This window comes from Canis aureus, chromosome 13, assembly GCF_053574225.1.
Source record: "Canis aureus isolate CA01 chromosome 13, VMU_Caureus_v.1.0, whole genome shotgun sequence".
Lineage (NCBI taxonomy): Eukaryota > Metazoa > Chordata > Mammalia > Carnivora > Canidae > Canis > Canis aureus.
The window spans coordinates 29,061,548-29,067,910 of record NC_135623.1 but is presented as its reverse complement, the minus strand read 5'-3'; the positions used below and the strand labels follow the sequence as shown (position 1 = coordinate 29,067,910).

Here is a 6,363-nt window from a genome sequence, read left to right as displayed (position 1 = left end):
AGGGGGAGGAGGAGGAGGAGGAGGAGGAGGAGGAGGAGGAGGAGGAGCTGTTTCCTCCAACCCTTCCTAAATTACTCCATGCTTGGTCTATCTAGATTGCTGGTCCAGGTGGAGAGAGCTTTTCTTAGGAAAGTTGCATTGCCTTCCATTTCTACAGGTAATTGACTCAATCTAGTCTGAATCTATGTCTGTCTTGAAAATTTTGCTGAAAGAGTCAAGAAACAGTGAATACACACCAACATCCTGATTTCTATTTACTTCTTTTAGAGCTTTGGTCTCCATAAACATTTTGTCCACTTCTCAAGTGATTGCAGATGACAGCTTGCCAGATATTTCTCCACAGTGTAATATGGCAGCCAAATTTCCAGAATGCAGTAACTGTGTTCTTGTACCACTCAGCCAATGCCCACTTTGAGGTAACAAATTTTGCATTTTTTAGGATACAGGTTCAGGCACTATAACAAAACCCAGAATAATAGTGGTTAAACAAAATAATCCATATTCATGTAACAATCCAAGTTTCAACAGAACTGGGCTGATATAGCAGTTCTGTGTTATTAGGAACCCAGGGCTCAAATTATCTTGATGCTCTGCTGTCCTAAGTAATTGCACTCATCAGAGAGGTCAGAAGTTGCACACATTAGTTATGCTCATATTCATTGGTTTGATCAGATGGCCACACCAAGTGTCAAGACAGGCTGAGAAATGCAATCATTTGGTAGATAGTCGTGTGCCCCAGCTAAATATTCAACCACATAGAAAAAGAAAGGGGGCTGGATATGGAGCACCACTAGCAGACTCCGCTACAATGCCCACCAGAGAAGCTGAGTACGTAAAATCCCAAAGGAGTCATTCAGCCCACTCCGGGTTAACTGCAATAGCAGTAGCTGCCACCTAACCAGGCCATGTGAGATTATCTGATAAATGGCTGTTTTCTGACCTACTGGCTGAGAATTATTCCCAAATAATCATTCAAATGATTTTGAACGATTTTGATGGGATTTATATCACATCAAAAGAGCCAAGAGCAAATAGATCAATATTTTCTCAGAAGAACCATGACTCGTTTAAGAGAACACAGAAGAAAATTTCCTTTACATAAGGGTGTTTTTCTCATTAGAAATATTATGTCCAGAAAGAAAATTTCTCTCCCTTCCTTCTTCCTTTTTCTTTCCCTCCATCTTTTTCTTCTTGGATTAGTATTTACTAAGCAGATATAAACCACCTTATTTATGCCAGGAACTTCCACATATATATTCTCCAATTTAAGCCTTACAACAAGTGTAACTAGTTTGAAAAGCAATTTTAGACCATATGGCAAAGACAGTTTATTGTTAGCCAATATGATTGCATTCCTTCTTCCTTAATGACAGTACCTCCAACTTAGCTGTGCACAAAGCTGACCTACCTCCCTTTGCACCTAAGTATGACCAGTGTAAGCAAAATTTTTCTGTACACCACGTAAAAAGTATCTTTGAAGGAAGGAGGAATAGCCTCCTTCTTCCTTTACTACTTCTGTAGGATGGAATGGAATATGATGTTGGAGCTTATTATGGGTTAAATTGTGTCTCCTTGCAAAAAATATGATTTGTTGAAGTCCTAACTTCCAGTACCTGTGAATGAGACTTTATTTGGACATAGGGTCTTTGCAGATTTAAACAAATAGAGATAAGATCATGAGAGTAAGCTTTAATCCAGTGTGACTGCTGTCCTCATGGGAAGAGGAAACTTTGAACATAGACATATAGGGAGAAGCCATACATCAACAGACACAAAGGGAAGGCAATGTAGACATCCAGGGAGAAGATACCTGCGTGATTGACAGAGGCAGAGACCAAAGTGATGCATTTACAAGCCAAGGAACACCAAAGAATGCCAGCAAACAGTGAAAGCTAGAAGAGACAAGAAGAATTCTCCCCTACATCCTTTAGAGTATGACCACACATCTTCATTTCATACTTTCAGCCTCCAGAACTGTAAAACAATAAATTCTCATTGTTTTAAGACATTTCATTGTGCTTTGTTACAGCAGCCCTAGGAAGCTAATACAGAGCCTAAGCAGTCATCTTGGATCATGAGAAGACTTGCTATGAATATCAGAACAGCAAGACAGAAGGAACCTGGGGCCTTGATGACTTCATGAAATAGAGTTCTGAACTACCTGTCTGTGGAGTTTTACAAGACAAAGAGATGAATTTTAATTTTGAAGCAACTATTATTTTGAGGGTTTTGTTACTTACAGATGAACCTAATTCTGATAACGAGCCACATACTTCTCCTTCTACCAGGTACTACAAATAGCTCTGGTATCTAATACTAGCCTTCACTGAATGTTCCAGTTCTCTGTCCATTTTCTCAGTGGAAACGGTCAGGAGTGTGATAAAGCAAATTACAGATCCTGGCTTTACCAAGGAAGATGGCGAAATTAGGGGGGTTCTTTAGAATTGCTAAGAAGCAAATGGCTCCAGGGTTGAAATCGTGGTTATTTGGATTAAATATGAAATTAGCATAGCACAGTGAGTAAAAGAACAAACTGTGGCCTCAAGTAGTCTTGGAATCCAACTCCAACTCCTATGCCTTGCTAGCCAACAACACGTTTTTAAGTAAGTTATTTCACATCTCTATTCCTCATGTTTCTCATCTGTAATATAGATAAAAGAGTCATGTTAATGGATGACTTAGCTCGTGAGAGTATGAGTGAGAAGATAAGAATGACCTTACAGGATTATTTCGATTAAATGAGAAAAACACACAAAGGACTTACCACAGTTCCAGAGACATAGTATGTTCCTTCCCACAACAAGGTTTTTGTACATGTAGTTCTATTTCCATGAATGTTTTCTCACTGTCATTAGATTCTAATAGAACTATACTCGTCTAATTAAGTCACATTCATGCATTACCCTCAGCTTAGAGTTCATCTCTTCAGAAATCCTATCTTGATCCCCTCTGTAACTAAGTCACGTAATTTTATGATTTTTAATCAAAGCTCTTAGTAAAATTTGATCTAGGATAATCATTTGTGTTATTAGTTGATTGATTTCTGTCTTCCCTTCTAGACTGGCACTACCCAAAATATGGTCTACTGGCCGTTGCTGGTTTGCAAACTATTTGCTACTCATTCTCCAAGAAATAAATATAGAAACTAAGATTAAGTGATTATAAACTTTTATAGCAATTTGATATAGTAATCAGGGCTTATTTTTTCATGTTTGATTTTTTGTGTGGTTTTCATTCATTTCATTCATTCAAAGTAATTCATTTTTAATATAACTTACAAAAGTATCTGTATACATTGATTTTTTAAATTATTTAACTGATCCTAACAGAAAATAACTAACAAAATGCTAATTATAAAGCCTTCCCAATCAATAAGTACTTCAAATGTAAAAGGACTAAATCTCTAATCAAAAGATGTAAAGTGGTTAAGTGGATTACAAACTCAGACCTAACTATATGCTGTCTACAAGAAAGTCATTTTAGAGTTAAGAACACATATGAGCTGAAAATGAAAAGATAGGAAAGTCAGTACAAACAATAACCAAAAAGGAGCATGGGTGACAATATTACATCAGACCAATTAGACTTTAAGTGAAAAAAATTCATATGAGACAAAGAAGGACATTATATCACGATAAAAGGAAGACACAATAATTATAAATATATATGTGCCTAATGTTAGAGCACCTAAATATATTTAGCAAATGTTAACAAAACTAAGGGAGAAATAAGCAGAAATACAAAATGGTAGAGACTCCAATTCTCCATTTTCAAGAACATCTTCACATAAGATTAATAAAGAAATAAAAACCTTAAATAACACAATAGAGTAAGTGGACCTTACATATATACTGAACATTCCACCCAACAACAATAGAATATACATTCTGCTCAAGCACACACAGATCTCTGTCCAGGTTAGAGCACGTTAGGTCAAAAATCAAGTCTTAACAAATTTAAGAAGAGTGAAATCATACCATGCAGTTTTTCTGACCACAATAAAACGAAACTGGAAATCAACAGAAGAAGGAAAATTGGAAAATTCACAAATGTGAAAATTAAACAACATCCCTTTGAACAACCACTGCTTCAGAGAAGAAATCAAAAAGGAAATTCCTGAGACAAACAATAACAAAAACACAACACACCAAATTTATAGGATGCCTCAAAAGCATTACTAAAAAAGAAGTTGATAGTGATACATGCCTATTTTTAAAAAGAAGAAAGATCTCAAATAAATAACCTACCTTTATACCTCAAGGAGCTAAAAAAGAAGAACAAACTAAGCCCAAAGTTAGCACAAGGAAGGAAACAATAAAAAGAAGAGCAGAAATAAACAAAATAGACAATTTTTAAAGAAGGAAAAAAATCAACAGAATTAAGAGTTGTTGTTGTTGATAAAATTGACAGACAAACCCTTGGCTAGACTGAGAAAAAAAGAGAGAAGTTCAAATAGATAAAATTAAAAGCAGAAGAGACATTGCAACTGATGCCACAGAAATAAAAAGGATCGTAAGAGACTACTGTGAACAATTAATTATATGCCAACAAATTAGACAATCTAGAAAAATGGATAAATTCCTAGAAATATACAACCTCCCATGACTAAATCATGAAGAAAAAGAAAGTGTGAATCGACGTATAACACATAGATTGTACCAGTAATCAAAAGCCGCCCAACAAAGAAGGCTTCACTGATTAATTCTACCAAACATTTAAAGAATTAATGCCAAAGTTTTTTTAAAAAATTGAGGAGACGGGCACCCTTCCAAACTCATTTCAAGAGGCCATCATTACCTTTCTACCAAAGCCAGACAAAACAAAATGGCACAGAATGGCTCCCTGTCTCAGCACAAAGGCAGACATGCAAACAAATAATTGGAATATAATGTAATGGCAGAGCAAGGGAATGAGGAGAAAACATCTATGTAAGGTTGACAAGCTTATCTGTAAGAAGGGTCAAATAATTATTTCAATTATGTTTTAAAATTGTTGAATACCCACACCACAAAAATCCACAAAGAGAACTTTCCAATCCAGGGAGCATCTGGGTGAGTGAGCCGTGAAGGAGCCTTGTCTTCCTTGTCTACTGAGTGGACACCATGAGCAAAAGTTACCCTCTCAAGGTGAAAAGATTTAAGGACAAGAAGTTACCCCTGAAATCTCACCATGATGTAAAATTCAAGTTGTGAACATTTGTCATAATAAATTTTTAATTTTTTTTTTTGAAAGAGAGAGAGTGAGAGCATGAGCGGGGATAGGGGAGGTGCAAAGAGAAAGGGAGGGAGAGAATCTTCAGCAGGCTCCAGGCCCAGCGTGGGGCGGGAGCCCATCCTCAGGATCCATCTCCCAGCCAGAGATCATGACCTGAGCTGAGCTCAGCTAAGCTCAGACGCGCTTAACCGACTGAGCCACCCAGGCATTCCTGTCATATTGAATTTTTTATTAACATTGAAACACCCAAAATTCTGCTAAGATCAAATCTGAAATTCTCTGACTGACATAAAATTCTCCATCACTTGGTCCTAATTTACCTTTCTCATCACTTCACTCCAGGAACCCTTTCCTAAGATGTATTGTCTTAGAGCCAGAGCCACACTAGGCCATTCACAGATTCCCTCAGCGTGCCTGGCACTTGCACAACTCTGTGCCTTTGCTCTAGCTAGTCTCTGCCTGCAATGCCTGTCTTTTCCTCTCCATCCAGCAAATTCTTATCCCCATTTGAAACCTACTTAGCCCCATTTGTGAAGTCTTCATGGCTCACTTACACTGTTCAAGCTTCACTTACAGTGTGAAGCCTTTGCAGCTCACTCACCCAGATAGTTTGTCTCTCACTCCCTTGCTCCGCCATTACATTATATTCCAATTATTTGTTTGCATGTCTGCCTTTGTGCTGAGACGGGGAGCCCCTTGAAAGCTAGTGTTAATATCCTGGTGCTTAAGCAGAATTGGCAAAAATGCAAATAGCCCAAGATGCTGCATTTAAAGCAATGATAGCAGTATTTCGTCATGCGTTCTCTCTTGCTATGCAATTTTTTTCCTGCACTTACCCCTTCTTTAATTTTGCTACTCTCAGACCCAAACACAGGAGAAAACATCTATGTAAGGTTGACAAGCTTATCCGTAAGAAGGGCCAAATAATTATTTCAATTATGTTTTAAGATTGTTGAATACCCACACCACAAAAATCCACAAAGAGAACTTTCCAATCCCGGGAGCATTTTCAGGAAAATGTAATGAGTATGTTTTAATGGACATTTAACTTACCAGCAAGATGTACTTTTAGGAGTTACATTCCAAATGAACACATTTCCTGAAGAAGAGAAGCAATCTATTTTCTATTAATAGGGTGTAGTTTTGCCA

At 37.2% G+C, this 6,363-nt stretch overlaps 1 long non-coding RNA gene across 1 annotated transcript in view; it reads right to left on the bottom strand.

Annotated features, from left to right (window-relative positions):
• Positions 1–237: 237 nt before the first annotated feature.
• The window catches only part of LOC144282236 (uncharacterized), a 33,773-nt gene continuing 27,647 nt past the window's right edge, over positions 238–6,363 (bottom strand). The window contains exon 2 of the long non-coding RNA XR_013350580.1: positions 238–455. This is a non-coding gene — a long non-coding RNA (uncharacterized LOC144282236). The remainder of the gene's footprint in view (positions 456–6,363) is intronic.